Here is a 13845-nt window from a genome sequence, read left to right as displayed (position 1 = left end):
TGTGACCTGGATCTCAACCAATTATGCCCTCTGGTGTTAGGAGCCACACTCAGACACAGTCAAAGCCATTAGCAACAGCGAGGAAGGAGGGGAAAATGAGAAGACAAGAATCAAAACAGGAAAGATATATCCTGTTTTTCAACAGAGAAAGCAACCAATTTCACAAAAGAACATCACTCTGAAGCAATGATGTATATATTTCTTTTGAGGGAGGTCAGGGGTTGGGAGGGATGGGACTGGACTGGCAGGACTACCTGAAGTGTCCGGGAAACTCAGCAAGCCACGGAGAATGAGAGCACAAACAAGTCTCCCTGTCTGCAGAGCTGGTGATGGGTGAGCTGGGGAAAATGGAACAAAACCGCTGCTGCTGGGAGGCCTGTTGGAGAGAGACGAGAGGCAGCAGCTTAGTTTGGAGGTAAAGAACGTGGAGGGGGACCACAAAAGTTGGGAACAGGCCTGTAAGGGACAGCGGGAGATTCTGATGGAAGATTTCAGTCCTCTCTGCAGAAAGACAAACAAAAAAGAACCACACCCATAAGCCTGATGCCAAATTAGCTCAGCACACGGCTCTCTTAACTCTGCCCAAGTATTTTCTCTTTGATGACAGACTGAATTGCTGCTCACTGAACAAGGGTTATCTCCCCCATGCATTACCAGCCTGGCAATCAGAAGGGAACCTGGCAAACAGGACTAAGAACAAGGACAGAGTAATCTTCTCTCTGAGGCCTGCTGCCAAGTGACAGAGCTGCCTGTCTACCAGCAGCAGCACTTTCACCAGGGACTTGGTACAAGAGCTTCTCTTCCCTGCAGGTAAGCATGTGTCACCCGGGGGGAAGCCCATCTGCTACCTTCACCACATGATGGACACAGAGGGGGATGCAGGAGAAGAACAGCAGGAGTTAAGAAAACAGCCTTTTGGCTTGTCCCTGCCATCAGCGCTCAGTGATGCACTCCCAAGTGCTGGCAACTTCAAGATACAAGGTGACTTGCAGTCTGATAACATGCTCTCCCTACCCTGCTGCTCCAAGCATCCATCCCACATTGTAAGCACTAAGTTCCCAAGGAAACCAAAGCTCCTTGGTACTGCTGACTGAGATTTTCCAGTTCATCCAGAGGGCAGACCAAGTTAGGTCAGACTCTGTAAGAGACCTGACGAAGCACAACCAATTACCAGGATTGCTCCCAGTACCTCTGAAGACCTGACAGCACAATGGCTTGGCCGTTATGCTTCAGGCTCACTACTAACTGTGTCATAAGATTTCATTGCTGTCCACCACCCCGCAAAAGTGGTTTATTCAGATACAGCTGTGTGATCTTCTTGTGGTATTCTCCTTTGGTGCTGCACTGTGAGTCCCAGGAAAACACCTGGAGACAGTGCAGTAGGGTGAAAAAGCCAGACAGCTGCAAGCACATAATAAACCATGGGTGAAATTTCACACAAGAGCTCATTCAGTTCTTCTCTGTGGGCTTTGGGATTTTCCACGCTGATGTTAGAACAACTCACTAGAACTTGCCAGAGTCCTTACTCCCATCCTGCCACAGGCTAAGGCCCAAACTGTTCCTCAGTACTTCGGAAACTTGCTGCTTCCCAGACAGTTGACACCTGAGTACCAACTGAATTTCTTTCCAGACTGTGTTATATATTCAAGGATATTGTGCTAAAGAGCAGGAAGTTTCCTTCTAACACTCATAACATTTTTAGTTCCTTTCCCACTCTTTTTTCCACAGCCTCTGGTTTCTTCTTCAGCTTGTGGAGAAAAGAGAATCATGCACATATTCCCCCAAATCTGGTAGTCTAGGGCAGCACCCCACCTCAAAGTTGGTATCTCAAATACTTATTTAATCCTTTCCACTATAGTTGTGTTACAGAGACCTCATCAACACTGGGTTTGCATGCAAAAACAGTTAGCTTTCTGTATCCTCCCCTCTGCCAAACCCCACTGCCAACTCTTTCAAAGGCAATAGTCTTCATAGCCACCCACAACAAGTAGCGTAAGTTGAGAATTTTGCAAAAGATTGTTTTTAGCTTGGAAATGATACTGAATTTAAATTGTAGTTCTAAGTGGTTGCAGAATGTTTTAGCAGCTGCTTTCTGCCCCCACTCTCATTCCCCACTTCTCCCTTCCCATTTCCCCTCATCTCAGTCCACTGGGGTGTTTTGGACTCTTTGCTGAATATTCAGCTCAGATAGAGGAATCAAATCAAGTTTTAATCAAGCATTCAAATCACTGCAGGTAGGCTAATTCGACAGTTTCAATAACCAAGCACTCTTGTGACAAAAGCCACCGACGCATGAAACTCACATATGCTGTGCAAAAGCTGAAGTACTAATGCAACCAGGGACTCTCCACAGAAGACTACTAACTATACTGTGCAGATAAACTTAGTATTAATAACTCTAATGCACCACAAGAAACACTAAATTGTGGAGGAAGAGGGGGGTGGTACAGAAAATTTCCCAGAAGCCCAAGGTCAGTACCTCTTTTCTGTATGCGTGAGTGAGTGTCACTAAACTGATTCTTGGAACCAGAGTCTTCTCGAGCTATGCGAGTAGCTCTTCTCGGCATTGCTGTCCTGCATCAAAGTACTCTCTCTTCCAGTTATTGTCTGGAACTTCAGATAAGTGAGGTCATCTCCTGTGGTTAGCCAAGGGGTACAAAAGCTAAAGGTGACCGAGAGGTAGCAACCATGCAGAACAACATGGATGAATAAGCAACCCAGTGCTAAGCCCTGACAGCACAGTAACACCAGCGCAAAGTTCACTTTTCTGGAGGTCTAAATCTTTCTGCTAAGCATGAAGAAACAAAGGTGTTCTCACGTGACAAAAATCTGAAAACAGGTGCCATGTAGAAACACTGTCACACAAAAATGTATTTTCAATTTTAGGCAAAAGCATAACTGCTTCTCTGTGGTCAGGCAACACTACGTTTCTAGAACTACAGCAGGGTCATAACATTCTATCTAGTCCATACTTGACATTGGGGATGCCTCCCCCATTTGGGGAGAGGTAGTATACAACTGGATTTCTAAGGAATTAATTTTCCAAACTACTGAGCACTGACACAATTCACTCTCTCTCTGACATCCACAAGAATTTTACCGCTAACTTCAGTGCAAAAAGAGTTTGGACAACAGGTGTACTTAAAAATTTCACCTGGAGAGATTTACTACAGAAATATGAAGACAGGCATAAATGCAGTCTGAACAGAAACATATAGGTGCAAGAACCAAAATAAACAGAAGGACAAAGGGTTAAAAGAAGGGCCTGTATTGCTAACGAAGACCACACCAAGGTTGTGGCAGTGTCACATCCACCACCCCTATCCTCCTTAGTTCAAGAGGAAAACAGGCAATGGGTGGCAACTTGGCCTAAGATTTATGGAAGATGGGGGGGTAAGCGAGGCTCTGCAGCAAAGCACCACCCTGCAACCACTGCTGAATCCTAAAGGGCACAAAAGATCTGTCCAAAACCATGCTTGTTACATCAGGAAGAACCCCAGAGACTTGACATCTGGCATCCTTTGTCCTCTAAGTCACAAACAAGTGATCCTTGCCAGACCACTTGGACATACACCTCCTGGTGCTTGTGGGCATGTGGGTACAAGTATGCAGATGAATGAAATCTATGACAAAATGAGCATCGGCAGGTAAAATCAACTTATTTAAAGATTTTTTGAATAAATACTACTTTCCTCTTCCATAAGATATCCCACTGAATTTTGTTACGCTGATTTCCCTACACACCCACAATTTTTGTGATACTCAGCCCCTAACTAACTGCAGCAGAGGATGAGCCCATTTAAGTTTCCTTCATAAATTAAAACTCTTCTGCTTGTCCACCCTGTATTCACAGTACCTCACCACTCTCAGAGTTGCTCAGGCCACAGACTCTCTGTAGGTTATCCTAAGTGGGAAACTTCTCCATCAAAAGCTACTGCAACCCTTCATGTGAATTCCTGTTTTTTACAGCTCAGGTAGTAAGGACTGAACATTTAGTCCAAGGAGGTTAACAGGATAGACTGTTGTATAACAATTGAAAAACTATTTATACTAACACTCACCACATTACTACCATGGTTGAAACTTTAATGAAAGAAGATTTCTCCACTTAGGGGAAAAGGGAAATGCTTCCAAATCTAATGATAATTTTAGGCATGTTAAAGTAATTTTCCATTTTATAGGAAGATTCTGGTGCCAACTTGTCTCTCCTGTTCTTCATTTATGATAAAAAAGAAATTACAGTTGAACAGTTAACTAGCCACTTGTATATGCCACACAAAGGAGAGATGCTGCAGTGCCAAACATTTTAGTGTCTGAGTCTGTTGAAGAAAATAGCTTTATAATTCATACATGTTAAAAAAAAAAAATCTACACTAAAAGGAAGAGCAGACATTGAAATACATATCTGCAATAGGCTGGCTGAAGGATATAAGACATCTCCCAGCCCAGCCTCCACTAACAAACTTTGAGCATAGGAACGGTATGCAGCTTGTGTTGGAATGATACATTTCCTCCTCCCACTTTCTTTTCTTGACAAAATTAGTTTCCCTGGGATGAAGGGAAAAGAGAAGCATGTGGCAGTGGTGCATGCAGTCCTGGTTCTGTGATAAGCAGAGACTGCAAACCCACCACGCTGAATCCTGCCAAACATCCGCTCATGTGAACTAGATTACGGGACTTTTTGTTGGTTGGGTTGTTTATTGAAATTATACCAGGGAACTGAATTTACATCTCCCAACCCTACTTTGCTTTCTGCATTTCAAATTGTTTATGCTATTTTATTTTTCCATAAGATTCCATTTAGAGGGAAAACAAAGCTCCCCAAACTCTCGTCAGTATTCACATGCAATCTAATGTAGGACAAAACTGAAACCCAATTAGAATCTCAAGAAGAATTTGTAACACATATAATACTTGAAAAGATGAACTTCTGTAAAGGTCAGATTCTACCAGTGGATGGATAAAAACCTGTCCTACCTTGTGGATGAACTTACCATTAAGAATGCTGTTACTTGCCTTAATGAGACATCCCTAATATTCGATACTCAGTGAAAAGACATTAAGATGTTGATCCTTTTTGAGTTCAATCTAGTCATTCATAGAACTTGGGGGAAGAATGGTATATACAAGCACAAGCAAATGCTACTGAACACAAGACCACCATCTTTGAAGCTCTAAGCAGCCTTCATAAATAATGGTCCACTTTCAGCAAACGGTGGTTAGTCACTTCTTGCTCCTCTGCCAAAAGAAGGCGCTGTCTCACTTACATCCTTTATGGAAAAAACATTTTGAGATTGGACTCCTGGGTCCAAAATCCCAGCTACAGGCCATTTCAGGAAACAAAACTTTCTCCTGAAAAAACAACAAAGACTATTATCACTTAGGTAAGCATTAAACCACCTCAAACTACTTAAAAGCACAAAGAAATGAGGAAGTCAAAGTTTATTCTACAGGGGATCCTGTGCTTCAAACACAGTCAGAACTTGGCCACAAAAAGGAAAATACAACTTTTTAAAATACTGAACAAATTAGAATTCAAATCTCTCTTTCATAAATCCAAGTTATTGTGCTGATAGCCCTTTCACTTTAGGGCATGAAAAAATCAATAAACCAAACAATTTCCATAGATATTACCCAGACTTCCCAGTTTCAAATAGGACCAGGAAAGGTTATATAAAGGACAAGGAAAGGAACATTGCACTGGCATCACTGTAGAATTTAGACAAAGTTTGGCTCTGAACAGCAATTAAACTGGGTTATAGGATTTAAATCTGGTGCCCTGAGACTAAGCTGATTCCTAATTCAGCTATGGCCTTGCACAGAGAGTGTGGCAGAATCACAAGGTGATACTGTTTACATATTTTCTGTGAAGGCCAATTACGTGGTTTACTAATATGATCATACTGCAGGTCCTGAGCTCTTAATTATATTACTGTATACATGCCTGAGCTTTTTGTCCCATGAAACACTTGTAAGACCTCACCATTTCATGGTCACTTTTGTCCTACTATCTGGCTTAAATTGTTCCCTGCTTGGCATTCTCCAAACTAGCCAGCATCGCTGTTCTGCCACCAAGTATGATTAGCTCACGCTCAACTTCTCAGATGCTTCAATGCTGTTGTCTTCTGTGCATAGAAGTGTTGATGTAAGGAAAAGGCAACTCACCTGTCCTTTCCATAACACAGGTGCTTTTTATGTGTGTGGCTGCATGTTGAGAGTGAAGGATACAGCCTCCCAGCTCCTAAACTTGCATCCATCTTAGCATTAGGATCTATCCTGGTTTTGAGCACTGTCTACTTCCAATCAAAGGGACTGTCTGTGTATGTGCATGCCTCCATTCATACTTGCAGGCTCCATCCTCATTTCCATGCCTGCTGATGATAGCATCTATTGCTAGCAATTTGGTTTTGTTAGTTCTATTGTCTGCTTTGCACCATTTTCTTTTCCTGTAGATTAGCTCTTTGCTAATGTTTCCACCCTCTTGTGCCATAGAGCACCCCTTCTTAGCCATTTGTCATTTTAGCACTAGCACACTTGCTCCTGGGGCTTGTTTACTACAGCTCCAGGCTCCCTCCTCCCAAACCTGGCTACTTCCTATCCAGCTACACATATGCAAACTCACGATTTCCACTGGTCTCCAGACCAGTCTTGTCAACGTGGGGCAAAAGTTCAGACAGACATAAAATCTCAGCAAATCTTGCTGCTCACCAGTTAGTAGGCATCAGCAGCTATGGGTAGTAAAGCCAAAAACTTGGTGGGGTAGGCTGGTACAGTCGCCCAGTACAATCTGCGAAGCAGCGTGCGCTGCTTTCAAAGCCGCCTGCCAAGGGAAGAATGCAAATGTCCAGCCTCTGCTGACAGCATGACTAAGTCGGCAGCATTTCAACTGGAAAAAAATCCCTATTCACTTCTCATCACTGTCCCTCCTGCAAGTGTATTCCACGCTGCCTACCAGATGGCCCCCTTTGCGCTGAACTTGTGCTCCCATCTCCTGTGGAGACAAGGTGTCCCACATTCGCACCCCCATCACAAGCCGTGGAGAGGACACTCTTGTTTTTTTACGCTTAATCCTCAACGAAGTAGAGTTGAAAAGTCCACCTTTCCAGCTTGTTTGTCAGCATAGCCTCTTCCCCCTCCCACAGAGTACACAGTTCTTTACACCACCTCCCACAGCAATAAAAAAGAAAGGCTTTAGTATTTCTCGGCAATCGCGTTAACTTTGATGAATTGTCTGGCAGTGGCACCTGCTGCTAAGGATACAGATGTACAAGATGAACTAAAAGGCATTTCTCCATAAAGCAGATGATATCGCTGCAGATATGTCACTGTACAAATATGTATTTTTCCTCTCATCTGACCAATGATTTTTGCTTTGGCGTAGGCATCAATAAAATAGCTTTGGGGGACAAACAACTCCAAATAAACTTTGCAGAAATCCTGGTAATGAAACAGAGAATATAAGGAAGAATTTCCTTAATGTTTCACTGAGAGAAGCTGTTCTTCATTTTGAGTGGAAATTTGCTGTATTTAAAACATCATTAAATACAGCTCCAGGAAAAAAGAAAACAAACCTGACGTATTTCACAATAATAACTTGAGTATTATTACAACTGAGTTGTGCTCTGTGGCTACCAACCCTTTCAAATGGAAACACATACACATTCAAATTATTAGTTCAATATCAGGAAGGCAAATTCTTCTGCAGGGAAATTCTATTTCAGCAAAGCAGATCAAAAGTTCAGAAGGAATTAGCGTGCACCAAGTACAACATCCTGCAGAAAAATCTCCCATTCCAGTTGGAACTTCAGAAATAACTACAGTAGAATAGCCACTAGAATATTCATTATAAGGTATATGCAACACCCAATATATATTGCAAACCCTGAGGGCATATTTGTCACTTCCACAACAGCTATCAAGAGATTTAAAAGTGCTGCATAAAAATGCCTTATTTTTTTATTATTTCTTTTTTTATTTTATTAACCTTCAGGGTGAATTTTTTTTAAGGTGGGCATATGACAGCAACATAAAAGGTCAGTTATTCGGTTCCTCATCTGGCTGCTTTGGCTGTTCAGAATACACAAAGCAACTGCAAAGCTGCTATGAAAACAAGTTGGGGATCTTCCAGCATCAGGCACATTCTGTCCCAGACAGCATCATTCTGGTATAGATGGTCCAAAATGGATATAGGGGCTGCTAAGGGCAGGGATAGGCAAGGACAGCCAGGTCGGCCGCAGAAGGGTGTGCTGTTCAGGTGTGCTGAGTCAAGTAGTCTATGATGAGATCCCATTACAGGTTACTAATTCAGACAGCATTAATTTAAATTAGCTCACAGGTGGCTCTAAGTTCCGCAAAGGATAAAAATTCCTCTTGTGTAACATCAGTTCTGGCTATAGTTACACTGCCTGATCACAATCAAGGGCCTTCCTTCCCAAGACCCCTGCAGGGTATGCACTAGGGTTGGACTTCTATACAGCTCATAAGAACATTGGCACTTATGTTAAATAGGATTCCAAATTTGCTTCTAAAAGATCAGAGAAACTAACCGCTACATGAGGGGCTTCTACGCTATGCAGTATTGGCCAATGTCCAGATGAGTTGGGACAATGCTTTGGCCTAGTGCAGTAATTTTTTGTAATGCCTATGAAGTATAGCTCCTTTTGAAAGTGTTGCTGCCTTTTAATTCAGAAGACTTATAAAATTATTTGGGAATCATCTGCAGTGAAATCTGCTGAAGAAATGTTATAGTGATGTTTTCTTCTTTCAATTTTAATTTGAGGAATCTTTTTTCAGGGTCTGTAGATTATGGGACACTTTTGCTTTGTCTTAAAAGGTTTGACGTTAGAAAAACAGAGCAGAGGATCTTGAGACAATATCTAGAAAGACATTAACACGGTTTTGAGGAGGATTTCACAAGTATACAATTTTTCAACTTGCAGTAATGATTTCGACGATTATTCTAGGCCAAATACAACTGCCCTACAACGCAGCCAACCCTCAAAGGACTCTTGCCTCCTATAGCTTTGTTCCAGACTCATAAAGGTATTTTTGCCTTCCTAATAAAAGAGCTAGCTACCGCAATACCTTTCCAAATCTAAACACCAGTCTTTTTGCTCACTGATCAAGGCATTGTGCTCCAGAACTAGAAGACACTCTTCCATATCAGTGTACATCTTACTGGGTACAAAACAGCTTGCATTTTCTTGGTCTAAGGACTTCTCATGTGGACATTATTCTGCCTGGTTTCCATTTTGTTACCAATGTGCACACTGTCTGCCAGGACTATTCCCTTTAACAATGTGCTCGAGCAGGTTGATCCAGACCTTATTCTGTAACAAGCTGAACGTGACCAGAGGTGCTCAGCTCTTGTTATGGCCTTTCCTGGCCTTGTGTTCTTTTACCAGACAGCTTCTGCCATGGTACTCAGTCCTCTTCTGTCAACACTTTGAATTGTTTGCCCCACAGGTAAAATTCATAGCTTACTCTTGTCAACACAGTGGTTTTAGTGTTGGCAGAGGAAAGCTTATAAGCAGGAAAGCACCAAGAGTCTGCTGCTTGCATGCCACCTCCTGACATATCAATCCCACATAGGCACATCCTCACAACACATAATCCTAACAGAATGGCAGCATGTCAGCTACAGAAATTATTTTAGGATCATTCATAATATCATCCTGCTAAAGACAGGGCAATTTTGTGAGAGAAAAAATTGACACATAACATCTACGCAGTTTTCATCTGACCTTGCTCACATACCTCTTGGCTATTTCCAATTCCTCCTATAAACTGTGCCAAGCTTCATACTCAGAAATGATGGGGCTTCCGAAGTTATCCTTAACAGCAAAGACTTGATACTTCACAGCACAGTTCTGGCTGGAAATAATCTAGGAAGCACATGCCCTGAAACTCCCAGCAAAGACATGACAATGCCCGATGCCTGGGACTGAATTTCTGCTGCCTTTTCCCACTCCACCCCAGCTGTTCCACTGCACTTCTCGGACTGAAGTGGGAGTGCTGACAGATTACTTCTCAGATGGGAACAGAAGTCATCCTGGTCAGCCTCTTCACAGATCCTGACAGGCAAAAGGCTATTTTAAATGTGCTGATTATCAGGCATGTGGATGCCTCCACAGGCTGTGCACTGCAGACTGGAGAAAGAGAAAACCCTCCTTCAAAAAATTTTGGACCCAGCTCTCCCTTCAAACTCTGACAGACACCACTTGCAAGTGCCAAGAGTAAAAGAACAGGGCACAAACATGGCGATAGCCTCCGTGGTATACAATCCCTGCCTCCAGCAACACGTGTCTCAGGAAATTCCTGAGCTGGCACTGGTATATTTATGTTTACATGCTTTTGACAGATTTGCTGGCACGATATTGTCTAATTGCTTTCGGCCCCCAACGCATCTAAGAGCAGTAAGTTCCTTGGGTTAACTAAACACAGTGTGAAAAAGTCCTTCCCTGTTTTGCATTTACCACCTGACAATTCAAGTGTTTTCCTACAGCTTTTGTACCATGAGAAACTGAGAATAAGTGATCATTCCCGACTCGTGTCTCCACGTTGTTTACAACTGCCAAAAGATTACATATCCACCCAACCCCTTCCCTCTGCCCTGCAACTATTATCTATAATAGCATCAGCCCTAGCTGCAGGAACAGGTTCTCTGGGAGACACTGAGCACATTGTCTGCTGCAGAGGATTAAGGACATCAGTTTCCAACTGAAAGCATATAATCATGCAGAATTATAGAATCATAGAATTGGGAGAGACTTGAAAAGACCACATGGATGACAGTAGAACAGGTCATATCTATGTCACCCCAGACAGACATCTACTTCATCTATTAATGAATCTGAATCTTCTATTCTGTGACTGAAGCCTATTACTTCTTACCCTACACCTACAAAGAGCTCTTGCCTTCCTCTTTCCAGCAGCCATTTACACGTTTGCAAAATGTTGTTAAATATCCTTAGCAATCTCTTCTTTGGTAAAGAACTCCAATTTATGCAATTTTCCCTTTAGATTTTATTCTGAGCTTGATCATTCTCACTGCACTCGTATCAAATTGTCCAGTTGATCCACATCTTTCAACTGCAGCTCCTAAAATCTGAACTGTATCCCAGCTGAGACTGTACTAAGTGCCAGAGAGATGGATCATTTCCCAGGTCTCATGGGCGATATGTTCTGGTTTTGCATTGCGAGACGGCTTTGCCTTTTGAAGCAACACAGCATTCCTGACTTAAATTCACCTTGTGAACCACAATAACCCCCAGATCTTCTCTTATAGGCCTATTTGTACTTACGCAGTTAACTATTTCTGAAGTGAAATATATTGCTTTTATCAATTTTTTTCAGGCTATATCTCCAATTAGTCAACATCATTTTGGCTACCAAATGCATCTTCTCTATTTCCTGCCTCCTCAGAAAATCAGATCAGGACTGAACGTTACTTGTAACAATGTACACAGAGATGCAAAAACTTTCAGATTCTGAAAGATTATTTTTTAAATTGAGCTATGAATCAGGGTCTGAACTACCTTCAAAATAGTTCCCTCTTTGTATCACAGGTGCAGCTCATCTCTAATGAGGTTTCACAGGATAATTAAATCCAGACAGCTTGGGCAAACATCCAGATCTTCAGTTATTCACCTTAGCTGACAACTCTGGCAGATAGTTTGAAGTGTTGTAATTCCTAACACAAAGGGCGCATAATATCTGGGACCACTGACTGAATACTTGAGATACCTCTCATTGCTTTATCCACAGTAGGCAAAAACGGCATTAGATAAAGTGCTGCAGTTAGAAAGGACTTTCTCATGTTCTTGTTATTTTAAGCAGCTCTGCTACTGGGACAATTACACCAACAGTTTTGCCATGTCACTTCTTTGAAATACCCATTCAACTATTTTTGTGCAGTGCTGATGACCAGCCTAATGTCCTGCAACATATTTCTAACTCTTACTGAACCTCCCAAAAGGGGAACATACAGTGAGGCCAGCACATAGGACGTGGCTAGGCAGGATTACAGCATCTATTCTTGTCCTCAGACTTCATACAACTCTTGGAATATCCTTTAAACTATCCACAGTCCATATTCACCCTCTGTAAAATGGCATTAGTGAGAAGAACACAAAACTCCTGTTTCAGAAGCGGGACGGGCCTCCCAGGAGTGGTGCATTGGCAGTTAATTTGGCAGCATTAAAGGGGTAAAGATGGCATTAGCACTTACATCCATGTTAAACAGATTTTTATTCCCACAACACCTCTATTGTAAAATCATCCTTATTACACAGATTGGGAACTGAAAAGCAAGAAAATTAGGTGACTCAATTCCATCCGCAAGGCTGAAATAGAATCCAGGTCCTGCACCAGAGCCCAGTGCCTTACACACTAAGATGTCTCAAGTAAAATAAAACGATATAGATTTAAAAATTCCTGCTGTTTTCTAATCTTCTATAGCTGTACCTAACACCTCATTAACTTAACTTACTGCATGGAACTACTTTGACTTCTGCAGTTTTCCTCCTTACCTTAGAGCAATATGCTTCTCACTTTACAAAGTTGTTTTTCCATGTGAGGTTTCCCAAATTCACTTTGGTTTTCTGTTACAGACCAGCCTCACAATGTGGGAGCTGCATGAGAAAACAGTATCATCTACTTTGAATACCAGCAATGTTTAGGGAAGTAAGCTGTGCCAGTGCACTAGAAGAGAAAAAAATGAGGTGCAAATAGCTTTGGCAGTTGGTTTGTTAAGCAAGATCACTGGTACACAGCGCCATGCGAAGCTATCAAGCTCTTCTAACACAAGCCCATCCAGCAATATGTGGGGACAGCACAGCTGTAGGTGCCTGTGTTACATGTAAAGTGCCAGCAAAGCAAAAGGCAGGTGCCTGCAGCTGCGCCAGGCACGGAGGGGTAGCACCGAGCGATCAGCACAAGTAGATATACCAAGAGTGTCAGACAAGTGTGTGCGGCTGCATCCCAGGGCCTAGAAAGAAAACAGATGAATGCACTTGAACGCTGTGCCCAGCTGCGAGGTTGCCACGTGTGGATTCGCATAGTTTTGCCCTGGGCACTAACGGACCAGACAATCTGCACACGCGGCTGGCGTGTGTACTTCTAGCAACACGAAATCTAGCAACTCACTCTGGAAGGAGGATCATACAGTTACTCAACTCACAGGGCATGCCAAAAACTGCAGGAACATCAATTTCTCAAAGTCCTACTGGTGATGGCCTGGAAGATACACATCTGAAATGTCTCAGGGACAAAAAAAAAACCCCAACCAACCAAACAAAAAGGGGTTTGTTTACTGCTTTCAAAGGTAATGTTGGTCACAAAAACTTTGGTAGCGTCCTAGCAACCCTTTCAACAAAAAGTCCTGACTGTAAGTACAAAATTCACTCTTTCATGAAATTCTGCCACATTTTAAATGACTGAGAATAATCACCTGAACTCTGTCAAAATGGGGTTTAAACCTGCATAGGTCTCATGCCGCAACACTGACAGAGTTGGAAGTTTGAGAGAGATCTTTTGAGTTAAGTATCCATGTTTTTAAAAAGTACTATTGCAGGAAGGCTTCAAAAGACTACTAACAATTTATGTATCTAAATTCCCAGGAATTTCCAAGCTAGAAAATTTCTGGAAAAAAAACTGCCATGCAAAAATCAAGGACAAACACTCGCACAAAACAGTATTCAGGTAGGAATGAGCAGCACGTCCTTCCAATCACAATATATCATCCCAGGTCTCTGGAAGCTTGTAAGGTGTGAAGCTACAAGTCTCTGTGAAGCTGAATTCGCACAGAACAGACATTTTTTAAAAGTCATCTTTGGTTTAGTAGGA

General features: G+C 42.3%; 1 protein-coding gene across 4 annotated transcripts in view; it reads right to left on the bottom strand.

Annotated features, from left to right (window-relative positions):
- TSPAN4 (tetraspanin 4) overlaps positions 1 to 13845 on the bottom strand; it is a 477301-nt gene that overhangs the window by 247036 nt on the left and 216420 nt on the right. The gene's annotated exons all lie outside the window — the stretch shown is intronic.

Source organism: Aquila chrysaetos, chromosome 16 (assembly GCF_900496995.4).
Source record: "Aquila chrysaetos chrysaetos chromosome 16, bAquChr1.4, whole genome shotgun sequence".
Taxonomy (NCBI): domain Eukaryota; kingdom Metazoa; phylum Chordata; class Aves; order Accipitriformes; family Accipitridae; genus Aquila; species Aquila chrysaetos.
The sequence above is the reverse complement of the archived record's forward strand: the minus strand, read 5'-3'. Positions and strand labels throughout refer to the sequence as shown.